Genomic DNA, 15,098 nt, shown 5'->3' with positions numbered 1-15,098 from the left:
GGAGGACCTTGTTTTAGTCATAAAACTGAGAGTGGTCTTAGATAGATCAGAGACTATGGTTGCTAAGTCAGAGAGGCTCTGCTTAGAATTCTCTGTATGTTGTTGAGAAGATGATGGAAAAGGCTTGCTATTACCAAACCTATTTATCCTACCATTATTATTATTGAAGCCTTGTTGAGGCTTCTGTTGATCCTTCCATGAGAAATTAGGATGATTCCTCCATGAAGGATTGTAAGTGTTTCCATAGGCTTCTCCCATGTAATTCACTTCTTCCATTCCAGGATTCTCAGGGTCATAAGCTTCTCCTTCAGAGGAAGCTTCTTTATTACTGCCGGATGCAGCTTGCATTTCAGTTAGATTCTGAGAAATCATATTGACTTGTTGAGTCAATATTTTATTCTGAGCCAATATGGCATTCAGAGTATCAATCTAAAGAACTCCTTTCTTCTGAGTCATCCTATTATTCACAGGATTTCTTTCAGAAGTATACATGAACTGGTTATTTGCAACCATTTCAATGAGTTCTTGGGCTTCTGCAGGGGTTTTCTTCAGATGAAGAGATCCACCAGTAGAGTGGTCCAATGACATCTTGGACAATTCAGACAGACCATCATAGAATATACATAAGATGCTCCATTCTGAAAGCATATCAGAGGGACACCTTCTGATCAATTGCTTATATCTTTCCCAAGCTTCATAGAGGGATTCACCTTCCTTCTGTCTGAAAGTTAGGAGTTCCACTCTAATCTTGCTCATCTTTTGAGGTGGAAAGAATTTGGCCAAGAAAGCATTGACCAACTTTTCCCAAGAGTTTAGTTTTTTTTTAGGTTGTGAATCCAACCATATCCTAGCTCTGTCTCTTACAGCAAAGGGGAAAAGCATAAGTCTGTAGACCTCGGGATCAACCCCATTGGTCTTAATAGTGTCGCAGATTTGCAAGAATTCAGCTAAGAACTGATGAGGATCTTCCAATGGAAGTCCATGAAACTTGCAATTCTGCTGTATTAGAGAAACTAATTGAGGCTTAAGCTCAAAGTTGTTTGCTCCAATTGCAGGAACTGAGATGCTTCTTCCATAGAAATCGAAAGTTGGTGCAGTAAAGTTACCAAGCATCTTTCTTGCATCTCTAGCATTGTTGTTGGGTTCGGCTACCATATCTGCTTCTTTTTTGAAATTTTCTGTTAGGTCCTCTCCAGAGTGTTGTGCTTTAGCTTCTCTTAGCTTCCTCTTTAGAGTCCTTTCAGGTTCAGGATCAGCTTCAACAAGAATGTCTTTATCCCTGTTCCTGCTCATATGAAAAAGAAGAGAACAGAAAAGAAGAGGAATCCTCTATGTCACAGTATAGAGATTCCTTTATGTGAGTAGAAGAATAGAAGAATAGAATAATGAGGTAGAGAGAAAATAAAGAGAATTCAAACACAGAGAGAGGGAGAGGGTTCGAATTTTAAGAAGAAGAGAAGTGTTAGTAATTAAATAAAATAAATAGAAAGAGATGAGAGAGAGAAGAAATTCGAATTTTAATTATAAGAAAAGAAAAATATTTTTGTTTTTATTTTAATTATAAGTTAGAATTCGAAATTTAAGAGAAGAAGTCAAATAAATTAGAATTTAAAATAATTAGTTAATTAAAAAGGAATTTTGAAAAAGAGGTTAGTGATTTTCGAAAATGATGAGAGAGAAAATTAGTTAGGTGGTTTTGAAAAAGATAAGAAATAGTAAACTTTTAAAATTAAAACAAACAAGTAAAATACTTAATTGAAAAAGATTTGAAAATCAATTTTGAAAAGATAAGAAGTTAGAAAAAGATTTTGAAATCAAATTCTGAAAAGATATGATTGAAATTTATTTTGAAAAAGATTTGAAAAGAAAATTAAAAAGATTTTATTTTTGAAATTAAAGTTGATGATTTGACTAAAAAGAAACTAAAAGATATGATTCTAGAATTTAAAGATTGAACCTTTCTTAATAGGCAAGTAACAACTTGAAATATTTGAATCAAAATATTAATTGTTAGCAATAATTTCGAAAATATGAAATAAAGATAAAAAAAAGATTTTGAAAGTTAATTTTGGAGAATTTTCGAAAAACATGAAAGAAAAATGAAAAAGATTTGATTTTGAAAAAGATTTGAAAAGATAAAATTTTTAAATTGAAATTTTGACTTGAATAATAAGAAACAATTAAATTTTAAAACTTTTTTACTAAATCAACCCAAAATTTTGAAATTTATGAGTAAAATAAGGGAAAGATATTATTTTTTATTTTTGAATTTTTAATTAGGAGAGAGAAAAATATCTAAATGACACATGACATAAAAATTATGAATCAAAATAAGAGAAATATGCAAGAACACTTTGAATGTCAAGATGAACACCAAGAACACTTTGAATATCATGATGAATATTAAGAACATATTTTTGAAAATTTTTAAGAAAAGAAAAACATGCAAGACACCAAACTTAAAAATTTTTAATGTTTAGACACATGAATTTGAAAATGCATATGAAAAACAAGAAAAGACACAAAACAAGAAAATCACAAGATTAAACAAAGAAAGTCATCAAGAACAACTTGAAGATCAATGTAGAACACAATGCATATGCTTTCGAAAATTAAAGAACAAATTAAAACATGCAATTGACACCAAACTTAAAATTTGACACAAGACTTAAACAAGAAACACAAAATTTTTTTAGTTTTTATTAATTTTTTTGTATTTTTGTATATTTTTCGAAAATTATTTTGAAAAAGGAAATAAAGAAATTCAAAATTTTTAATAAGAATTCCAGGATTCATGTAATGTTAGTCTAAAGCTCCAGCCCAAAAGAATTAGACATGATCAATGGCCAGCCAAGCTTTAGCATCGAATTATAAATGAGAATCCCAAAGCTGATGCAATGTTATTCTAAAGATTCGGTCCAACAGAGTTAGACATGGCCAGATGGCTAGCCAAGCTTTAGCATAACAATTACATACAACAATCCAATGAATATGATAAGTTAAAGCTTCGGTCCAAAAGATTAGACATGGCTTAATAGCCAGCCAAGCTTTAACATACCCTCATGAAGCTCGAAGGTGGAATTCATTCTTAAAAATTTTGATAAATTTTTAGAAAACTAAAAGTAGTTTTTATACTAAACTAGTTACTAGGGTTTACAGAAAATGAGTAACTAAGTGCAGATAGTGCAGAAATTCACTTTCGGGGCCCACTTGGTGTGTGCTTGGGCTGAGCATTGAAGCTCTCACGTGCATAGGCTGTTCTTGGAGTTAAACGCCAGCTTGGGTGCCAGTTTGGGTGTTTAACTCCAATTCTGGTGCCAGTTTGGGCGTTTTACGCCAGAAAGTTGTTGGCTGGCTTTTAGCGCCAGTTTGGACCATCAAATCTCGAGCAAAGTATAAACTATTATATATTTCTGGAAAGCCCAAGATGTCTACTTTCCAACGCAATTGAGAGCGCGCCAATTGGGCTTCTGTAGCTCAAGAAAATTTACTTCGAGTTCAGGAGGGTCAGAATCCAACAGCATCTGCAGTCCTTTTTCATCCTCTGAATCAGATTTTTGCTCAGGTCCCTCAATTTCATCCAGAAAATACCTGAAATCGCAGAAAAATACACAAACTCATAGTAAAGTTCAGAAATGTAATTTTTGAATAAAAACTAATAAAAATATAATAAAAAGTAACTAAAACATACTAAAAACTATGTAAAAATAATTCCAAAAAGGGTATAAATTATCCGCTCATCAGTTCTCCACTGTAGTTGATGCCCACAACACTAGTCTCTCTCCACAAAAGCACGTCCTCCTTCTCCCACGACTCTTGGTGCTGCTACGCAAACCTTGGGAAGACGACTGAAGAGCCATTCCCAGCAGACGAAGAACATCAATTTTGGGGATTAGGGTTTACTTATTAGACCGGATTTTCTTTTTCTTTTTTTTTTTGTGCTTCCAACGGTTAACTGCAACCACTGTACCCAGTTTGCCACGTCAGACACGACGTTAAGTATTTCACTCCCACTTAACGGGAGGACTTGATTGATGCAAATCAAAACTATTTTGGATGTAAATAGAACACTTTAAACGTTGGGGACTAAAATAGAATTTACCCCAAACGTAGGGGACCAAATTAGTACTTTACCCTTTAACTTATTAACTATTCTAACATGTGTTCGTCTTTTCCAAGGCAGCATCTAGTAGTTCATCATCTACCTCATCTCTTAACAATGATAGATTATCACTATTTTTAAATAAAGAATCTAAGTTTTGCTCTGACCATGGCTTATTCTTGCATGCTTCGTCATCTTCATTTTCCCCCGATATACATAAACGGTAAAATAATAAACATCGTACCACATTTTGGATACTGTGAGTTCAATGTGAATATAGGCATATCCCAAATATTAAGACTCCAGACTATGACGCATAGAGAATCTAATGTATTTATAGTGTACCTAGGATACGTTGTAGGCCATTTTAAAACTTGGATTCTATGCGTCAGATTCTCCATGCATTATAGTCCAGGATCTCGATCTCAGTATCCAAAATACACCCATATTCATGTTGGGCTCACAATACTCGAAATGTAGTACGTTATTTATTTAGATAATTAATTTATAATTTATGTATATCGATAAAATATAATTATTTAATTTAAATAAAAAAACCATATAGACAACATAACTGAATTTTGTAAACTAACCATTGCATCATAACTTACGTTTACATATACAACAAAATAACCATTTCATCATCAATTGATAAGCACATGTACTCTTTTGATTTGCCGTGTCCATGTGTCGAACATGACACTTATCGATACTTGTCGGATACGCGTATTTTTTGTATCCAATCGCGTCTTAATAAAAAATAACAATTTTTTTTCAGACATGCTTGGACACACCTAAATATTATCACATGTCAGCATGTCCAACCTTATTCTTAACATATATTTTTGACATGAGTTTAGAAATAGTATATGTAAACCCCGCTAAATTAGCGAATAATTAGTCAATAAATTAAATTTTAATAAATAAAATTAGAAATGAAAATTTAATAGTAAAATAAGATAGAGCTAATTAAAATGAGAAATTTGACAATAATTTCAAAGAATTCGGCCCAAGATTAGGTTGAATAGGCCGAACCGGTTAAACTGAGCCCAAAATGGGCTCAAAGCCCAATTCAGCCCAATGCCCCTAAGTGAACTAAGCTTACCCTTCCTCCCTTCTCATCATTCACGCAGCAAACATTAGGGAAGGGGGAAGAGAGCTTTCAAACCCTAACCTCCACTTCAAACCTCCATACCTCTCCACTCCGAGCTCCGATCGCCGCACTGTTTGCGGCCACGTGACCACCGCCTCGTGCTCTACGATTCTACTAGAACAATTTTACAGGCAAGTCTCATTTCTCATCTTAGCCTCTCAATCCCTATGATTTTCAAAAATTATGTAAATGGTGTTGAGATTTTGTGGGTTTTTATACTTTAGGTTCAATCTAGCTTGCAGAACTTGTTGGGTTTGGTCCGTTTGGTCCGTGGGTATGGTAAGGATCCTAAACCCTAGTTAATTTCTTGATTTTATGTATTGGATATTGAATTTGGGTGTATATGTTGTATATATGTATTAGGTTGTGTATATGTAACTGGAGATTGAAATTGTGGACATTGGAATCTTGATGGAGGTTGAGTACTTATGCTTTGGTGAGTCCTAGAACCTTGGGCTTTGTTTGGGGCATTGGTGAGTTATCTCAGGAAATACGTAGAAATCGGCTAAGATATGGTTTAGGTTTTATGTATATAATATATAATGTTTTGTGAAGACTTAGGCTAGTTGACTATAAGATAGGAATGAATGAATGAGCATGTAAATTGATTAGTATTTTATGATAAATGTTGAGTTTTGGTTTAATGGTTGATTTTGAAGTTGGACTACTAAGTGATGAACTAATGATGCTTGTGATTTGGGAAAAGAAATGATTATAAATTGTGGTGGTGTGTTGTGATTGTTGTAATTAAAGTTATGAAATTTAGGTATGAGATTATGTACTTATCGATGTATAATTGAATGAAGCAGGTTTTGGATGACTTTGGTAGAATAAATAGTTTGTGGCTATGTTGGATGTATGTGTTGAAAGTATGATTTGTGTTTGGTTTAGTGAAAATTGAGGTTGGAAGCTTTTTGAGAAAAATTAGTTTTTGGCCAAACTTCAGCAAGCCATAACATGGCTTCCAGACTTCTAAATGGTTTTAAACTTGTTTTATATGAGAATTGAGTCCGTGAAATTTACGCCGTTCGAAGAATGGATGAAAAATGATTTAAAACGAAAAAGTTATGCGCGTCGGAAGTTTGGAACTCAAAATGAAAATTCTGCAGCTTTTCAAACTTAGTTAAAATTTTTGATAAAACGTACACCCACGCGTACACGTGGCTTGGGAATCATGTGTACGCGAACCTCCCTTATGCGGCTAGTCGATTCTGCTTGGTTTGCATGCATACACGAGGATGGCTATGCGTATGCGTCTTGGTCCAAACGCGTACCCATGCGTACGCATGGCTTACGTGTACGTGTGACATTTCAGAAATGCACTTCCACGTGTACGCGTGGTTTACGCGTACGCGTGACTCCTATTTTCAGCAAAGAAGTTTTTGTGTTTTAAAACTTAATTTCGAACCTTCAAGCCTCTATTTTCACCATTTTAGCTCTAGATTATAATGATTAGCCTAGTAATAAGTTGGAATTAGGAAATTGGAGTAACTTGGAGATGAAGTTAGGAAGGAAAGGTAGCTTAGAATTGAAGCAAGATAATTAATGATTGGTGGAGTTGGTACTCGAAGTGATAAGATGATGAGAATGATGTATGAGATCGTGGATAATGTTAATTAATTGAGATATGATTAATGAGTGAGTGATTATGAATTATTGAGGAAGTATGGTAATGTTGCGAGTATGCTAGAGATGCGTACAGGAGCTAAAGGTTGAGTATATTTGAGTTTGGGGTACTGTCTTCCCCATGTCAGCCAGGAATTTTTCCATGGATAACATTGACCTTGGGTATTATTTTCTCCATGTCAGCTTGGGGGTGTTGTCTCTTCTCCCCATGTCAGCTTGGGACTCTTTCCATTGATGTTATTGAGCTTGGGGATTCTCCCCATGGTGTATTTTTCAGTTTGAGGACATGTCGGGATGACTACGTAACCGACAGTTGATATCAACAGCCATAGGACAGGCATGCATCATGTGCATATTGTTTGAATTGCTCATTTGTGAACTATTTGGGAATGCCTACGTGATTATAGCATGGTAATTGTTGTACTTATTATCGGTATTTCTTGTAAGTTACTTGTGTTTGCCTTGTTTGCTTATTTGTCTGTGTAAACTAATCGGAGATGGAGGAATGGAGAAAATGGTGGAAAAAGACTTAGTATTAAGGTCAGGTTTAAGCTAGGCTTAGATATTCTTAGAAGACCACCCTTTTATGGTTTCTGTTTAATACTTTAAGCTTTATATCTGAATGTCGGTGTTCTAGGATTGCCTCTGATATTCCCAGGACCTTATATATTATGTGCGTGGCACCTTTACCATACTGAGAACCTCTAGTTCTCACCTCATACTGTTGTTATTTTTCAGATGCAGGTTGGGAGGCTCCTCGGTAGGCATCTGGACTTCTAAAGCGGAGTGGTTTAAGGGTTTCTTTTGCTATTTAGTTTATGTATATATGTACTTAACTTTCTCTCTGAATAACTTTTTTATCTTGTTCCTCTTAGAGGTTAAAGGAGAGCTAGGGTTTTACCTATGTATGTGGGGTTTTTGGGATATGTATATATGTATGTGAATATTCTCCGGCCAGTCTTGGCTTCGCAGGCTGAGTTAGAAGCTAGTTATTTTGTATCTTTGACTCTCTATTCTCATTTTTTGTCTGTTATACTCATTATCTTTAGATTTCTTAGCACACAAGTTATCTCGTTTCCTGAGTGTTGCGCTTTTATTTCGCGATTTTGTTTTACCCATTTTTTAAGGCTCCTAGTTATATATCTCTTTCACTATATATATATATATATATATATATATATATATATATATATATATATATATATATATATATATATATATATATATATATATATATATATTATATATATATATTTTTACTTTTAGAGGTCGTAATACCTTACTATCTCAGTCTTATGACTTAAACATAAGATTAAGTATGGTAGGATGTTACAGTATATATTATTAATTATTAAAACAAAAAATATTTTAAATACTTTATATAATTAAAAAAGATAATAAAAACAATTAAAAAATTAATTTATATTTTAATATTAATAAAATATTAAAATATCATTACATATATATATATCGTGTCCTCATGTCTTATAAAAATTTTAAATTTGTGTGTCCGCATGTCTCTGTCATGTCGTGTCTGTATTCATATCAGTATTCATGCATCATAGGATAAGAACGATAAGTTGAATTTAATAATAAAATATGAGTTTGATTGCATGATTGTACATTTGACAAACAAAAAATGCAATATGTAAATAGAAAGAAGATTTAAGATTTCTATTTTTTTATTTATGAGTTTAAAATAAATACAGAAGAGGAATTCGGAAGATTTATTATATCTTCTATAATTTTATTCTTTATAAGAATATTAGAGATAAAAAAAATTAATGTCAATAGTTAATTCCATAATTTATTAAAAATAAAGGTGGAATTAAATTGAAATATGATACTCGATATTTAATGACTTCATGTCTATAAATATAAGATTTTGAAATTCAGAAGAAACAGACTTAAGTGCTGCAAAAATAAAAATAGATTATATTCATTCTGAAATCTTTATTTCTTCTTTTCTTTTTTACACTTTTCATCTATAAAGAGATTCAAGAAACAATTTGTAATTTAAATATTTTGGTTCATATCTTTGTCCAAATCACATTCTTGTAAATTTGAGATAGTTTATATACCTTAGATAATATATTTAAATAATATCTCAAAAGATGTAAAGAGTTTTTCAATTCATTCTTTTCAATTTCATTGTAGCTAATCAAATAGCTATTTCTAGTCTTAAAATAACTTTAAGAAAAAATATTCAAAACTCTTACATTCGTCTTTGATCCAATCTGAGTCACTCTTAGTCTTTAAAAGACTTGTGAAAGAATATCTAAAGTGTTAACTAATAACAAGATGGAAAAGTCTAGGGGGCCAACAACTTTGATGGTTATTTGATGGCTACAAATCACAAAAATTGCTGGCCCCTAGCATTCTTCTAATAAGATACTCAAGAAGTAGCAAATTGATGAATACTAAATAATGATAAATTTTCATTCAACAGAAGTTTACTTCAATTAAATGTACAAATGGACTTTTACTAATACTTTCCAAGGACTTAAAAGTGAACTTCAGGAACTTATAAGGAATCGTAGTTTTCACACCATTTTAAAATGTAAATTGCAATTAAATAAGAGATAGAGTCAGACAGATTGAAATCGTGGATTTTATTCTTACATACATCCAGTGCTTCATACAATTGTGCTGAAGATTTATCCACCATCTATCGAGCTTGAAATAAGTGCTTCACAAACCACCGTAACAACAATCACTTTATACACCTAGAGACTCCTCATTGATATTATAACAAGTCTCAATCTTTAGAGATGACAACAACGAGCAATTCCAACTTTAAGAATAAGGAAAAGATACCCTAAGATTTCTTCACAACAACGAGCACTTGATAAGGCATTCTCTCCAACTGTATATAAAACCTCAAAGGAATGTTAAGGGTGGGTTGCTAGGGGCGGTATGGTGGTTGAGGACCTTCATAATGATGGTACATATCATCACACCCATCAATTGATAGATGCAGATAAATGTAAAGTTGTAAAAAATGCACGAAAAGGGGGTTGAATTATGTTTTAGTTATTTTTAATCTGAAAAAAAAAAACATAAAATATTTTCAAATCTTTGAACTTGTATGCAGCACACACACACATAAGTATATGTTAGCTTGAAAGATCAGCAAGTTTGTATAAGTTTTTTAAAAGCACATTCTGAGTTATAACTTGAAAGGAACCGCTTCTGAGATCTTCGGTAGACTTAAAAAACTTTAAAAATGCTTTCTCAGGTGACTCAAGTTATAATAAAGGGCTTTTGAACTTAAGATAAATAAATGATAAACATAAGTGATAATGATTCAAAAGAAGTACACAATGATGAATTCTGGTTCAGTCTAAAATATTTATATCTAGTAGTCCTCAAGTAGCTTGAGAGTTCCACTAATAGGATATTGATGACTTGCATCATCTACCACTTTCTCTTAACTAAAAGGACCATAGAATTGGTGAATTCTCATTCAATTGATACAATTACTTGAATTAAATGATGAATTTTACGGTACATTGATTTAAAAGGGATCTTGTTTGAATTTCAGGTGAAAATAGCAATAAAAGAGGAAGGAAGCAAGAGAAGGGAGCTGGGCATCTGTACTGGGCGTGTCACTTGGTACAAACGCCAATAAATTGACTGGGCGTGGCATGCCAACTATTGGGCGTGGCATGCCAGCTATCAAGTCCAGAGAGCAAAGTGAAAGAGCTTCTATGGGCGTGGCATACCAGCTATAGGGCATGGCATGCGAGTTATCAATTCCAGAGGAGAGCCCATGATGAATTACAGGCGTGGCACACTAGTTATCAATTCCAGAAAGAGTCCATGAAGCTTACAATGGGCATGGCACGCCAAGGCCAGGCGTGGAACGCCAAGGAGATGAACCACAACGGGCGTGGCATGCGTAGGCCAGGCGTGGCACGCTAGTTATCTTTTCCAGAAAAGGGACTCCAAGCCTTACTTTGGGCGTGGCACGCCAATGCCAGGCGTGGCACGCCAACTACAAATTCCAGAGAAGGATCCTTGAAGACTTATAAAGGGCGTGGCACGTCAACCCTATCATCCACGACTTGGCGTGCCACGCCAGTACAACTGAGCAGAGGAGAATGGAGGAAGCACCATTATGGGCGTGCTACTTGAGACTTTAGGCATGGCATGCCAAGTCAAAGAATCAATGGGCGTGCCACTTGGTACTAGAGGTGTGGCACGCCAAGCTCATGAGCCCTCAACACCACTATGGGCATGCCACTTGAGTCTGAGCATGGCACGCCAGTTCATTTGACCAAAGAGAGTAAGTGAAGCTCCAACAAGGGCCTGGCACGCCAAATCGAAGGTGTGGCACACCAATACAAGCCTCCAGAGAAGAAGAGACAAGGCTTCCTCGAAGGCGTGCCACTTGGGACTTTTGGCGTGGCACGCCAAGGCAAAATGTCAATGGGCGTGCCACTTGATGTTTGGGGCGTGGCACGCCAGCTTACTGAACTAGAGAGGAATGATCATGCCTTATTGAAGGCGTGGCACGCCAGACCTGGGCGTGGCACGCCAGTTCAACTTTTCAGAGAGGAATAATCAGGCCTTATTGAAGGCGTGGCATGCCAGACTTGGGCGTGGCATGCCAGTTCAACTTTCTATAGAAGAGAATGAAGGCCTTATTGAGGGCGTGGCACGCCAGACCTGGGTGTGGCATGCCAGTTCTACTTTCCAGAGAAGAAAGATGAAGAGTTCAACAAGGGCGTGGCACGCCACTTCTGGGCATGGCATGCCAGTTATATTAACCAGAAGAGAAGAAGGAGGGCTTCGCTGAAGGCGTGGCACGCCAGTTCTGGGTGTGCCACGCTAGTTCAAGTTTCAGAGAGGAAGAAGGGAGAAATCACAATGGGCGTGCCACTTGAGTTCGAAGGTGTGGCACGCCAGGCTAGCTGCACAAGGGGAGCGTGCCACTTGGAAGCCAGGCGTGGCACGCCAAGCCAAGCTGAGGAGCTGGGCATGGCACGCTGCTCACACGCCAGCCACATGTCTCAATTTGATTAGTTTTTCCTTTAAATTTCAATTGTAATTTTCTTTTTCTTTTTGTAATTTTCATTTCTAGTAATAGGAGTAGTATAAATACCCCTTGAGAGTACTGAAAAAGGGGTTAGTTGGTTGGCTAGTAGAAGGAATTAGTTTAGTTTTACTTCACTTCATCTTCTTCCATCTCTTGTACTTTTCTCTAAGCTATGAGTAGCTAAACTCCCTCTTATTGGGAGAGGAAGCTCTGTTGTACTTGATGGATTAATGATAGTAAATTTCTTCTTCTTTTCATCTCTCTTTGATTTGCTAGAAGGAATTTCGTTTCTCAAGTCTAGTATTCAATCATCTTGAAAAAGAGGTTGAATGCAAATTGGGTTTCATGGGAACCTTAGAAAAGGAAACATGAAACCATGCTTGAAATTCCTTCTCACACTTGAGTAGATCTAGGTTTTGGGATTGGATATGATGACATGAAATCCACTCACTATTTGGATCTATCAGGATGTGTTGTATAATTAGGGACCAAGCTTATCTCTCTTCATGAGCAATTAGACCAAGGAATTGGCTAATTATCAAGATTTGAGAGATTGAATCACCAAAGAATTGGGGCTCAATCAATCATGATTGCCAAGAGGTCAATGAGTTGCATGATTGAAGATGAGATGATCTAGATTTGATCCAAAGAGAGCAACATCTTCTAATCCCATTGAATTTCCCCTATTCTTATCTTCCCTACTCTTTATAGCTTTCTTTAATTTCTGCTATTACCCATTCTCCATTTATAATTCAGTCATTTATGTTTCAGCACTTTACATTTTTGTAATTTATATTTCTGCACTTTATTGCTTTCCTTTATCTTTAAGTGATTTATAATTCTGCTATTTAGAATTTTGCACCCAACAATTCCTATTGATTAGCTTGACTAAATCACTCATTAACTAAAGTTGTTCAATTAATCAATCTCTGTGGGATTCAACCTCACTCTATTGTGAGTTATTACTTGACGACAATTTGGTATACTTGCCAAGAACGGATTCATTATATTCATTATAATGAAATTCTAGCTCATCAAATTTATGGCGCCGTTGCCGGGGATTGATTTTGAATCGACAATGATTAAGTTGATGGGTATTTAGATTAAGCATTTTCTTTACTTTGTTATTGCCTTTAATTTCAGCCCTTATTTTCTTTATTTTTTCTAGTGGAATCTCAATTATCAATTGTATATATATTCATTCTAACAAGAAGCACACTAACTGTTTGACACTTTGCTTCAACTAACTTTTAACTCACCACCCTTCTTTCAAGAGGGTGTTCATTTCAGTTCAGTGTTTGTTTTGCTGTGTATGACAGGGAGAAGAGGAGCTGCAACCTCTTATGATTCTGAATCGGAAAGGACATTCCTAAGGTTGAGAAGGGAAGCAGTGGCAAGAGGAAAGGGGGTAGTTGGTGAAGAAGGAGAAGAAGATATTCCAACCCAAAACATGGAGGGTGAAGCACATAACCATCAAGAGGAGGTTGTAGGCAATCATGCTCCCCCACAAGAAAGGAGAGTACTAAGCTCTTATATCAATCTCAATCCTAGAAATTGTGGGAGCAGCATCTTGAGACCCACTATTCATGCCAACAACTTCGAGCTCAAACCACAACTAATCACCCTTGTTCAAAATAGTTGTTCATTTGGAGGAAATGCTCAAGAAGATCCAAACCAACACCTATCTACCTTTCTTAGAATCTATGATATCGTGAAGGCTAATGGGGTTCACCCTGACACTTATAGGCTACTTTTGTTCCCCTTTTCTCTCAGGGACAAAGCATATAAATGGCTTGAATCCTTCCCAAGGGACAGTTTGACAACTTGGGAAGAGGTGGTGAATAAGTTTTTGGTTAAGTTCTACCCTCCACAAAGAATCATCAAGCTGAGAACTGAGGTACAACTGTTCAAACAACAAGATGGAGAGACTCTCTATGAAGCATGGGAGAGATACAAAGAGTTGACAAGAAGGTGCCCTCCAGACATGTTCAATAAATGGGTACAGTTACACATTTTCAATGAAGGATTGTCACAAGAGGCAAAGAAAGCCTTAGATCACTCTTCAGGAGGTTCCCTCAATACCAAGAAGACAATTGAAGAAGCCGTAGACATCATAAAAAATGTGGCCAACAATGAGTATTTCTATGCCTCCGATAGAAACCCAAGGAGAGGAGTGATGGAGCTCAACCATATGGATGCTCTGCTGGTTCAAAACAAGGTGATCACAGCTCAACTAGCAGCTCAAACCAAGCAAATGGAGAAGAATCAAGTTTTATCCATCAAAGCTCAAGCACCTATGCAAGAAGGAGATAGCCCAGAAGTTGAATGTGAATGAGAGCAGGCCAACTATATGAATAATTCATCTAAACAACCATATGATCCCAATGCCAAAACCTACAACCCAGGTTGGAAGAACTACCCAAATTTTAGTTAGAAAAACTAACAAAATCATACCCAAGACCACAAACCATACCACTCTAACCAATACAACAACCCCAACCATCAATCTAACAATCATAGACCCTATCACAACTCCATAATACCCCTTACCACTCAAACCAACAACCACACAGCAACCATTCCCAAAATGTATCAACCCCAACCCCACAACCATGTGATAACAGTGGAAACTTTGCAAGATTGGAAGCTATGATGGCATGAATGGCAGGGGATATTGCCACTGTTGCAGAGAGACAATTGCAAGCTGAAAAAAAGATAAATTCAATCCAAGAGGAGGCCAGATCCAACATAAAGAACCAAGGGGCAGCAATCTCAAAACTGGAATCACAATTAGGATACCTATCCAAGCAGATACCAATACCTACAAATATATTCTCCAGCGACACCATGACCAATCCAAGAGGGGAATGCAAGGCTATCACACTAAGAAGTGGAAAGGTGGTGAAGGAGACATCCTCAAGCCACAACTTGCAAGAAGAAGAGGCTACAAATGACTCAAAAACCAAGAAGGGAGAAGAGACACCTGCTCTAGTCCACCAAATTAAGTCTTGAAGCCTTATGTACCAAAAATACCCTACCCACAAAGGCTAAAAAAAGATGGGAAGGATAGCCAGTTTTCTAGGTTCTTGGAGATCGTTAAGAAGCTTCAAATTAACATACCTTTTGCTGAGGCACTAGAGCAAATGCCACTCTATACCAAGTTCTTAAAAGAGCTT

General features: G+C 35.9%; 1 non-coding gene across 1 annotated transcript; it reads left to right on the top strand.

The window, feature by feature from the left end:
- The first annotated feature begins 643 nt into the window (after positions 1-643).
- On the top strand, positions 644-750 carry LOC112739202 (small nucleolar RNA R71). Its single transcript, XR_003170139.1, has one exon. It is a non-coding gene; the product is annotated as a small nucleolar RNA R71 (small nucleolar RNA).
- Positions 751-15,098: the final 14,348 nt, after the last annotated feature.

The sequence above is a fragment of the Arachis hypogaea genome, chromosome 13 (assembly GCF_003086295.3).
Source record: "Arachis hypogaea cultivar Tifrunner chromosome 13, arahy.Tifrunner.gnm2.J5K5, whole genome shotgun sequence".
Taxonomy (NCBI): Eukaryota; Viridiplantae; Streptophyta; class Magnoliopsida; order Fabales; family Fabaceae; genus Arachis; species Arachis hypogaea.
Note: the sequence above shows the minus strand (reverse complement) of the source record. Positions and strands in the feature narration are given on the sequence as shown.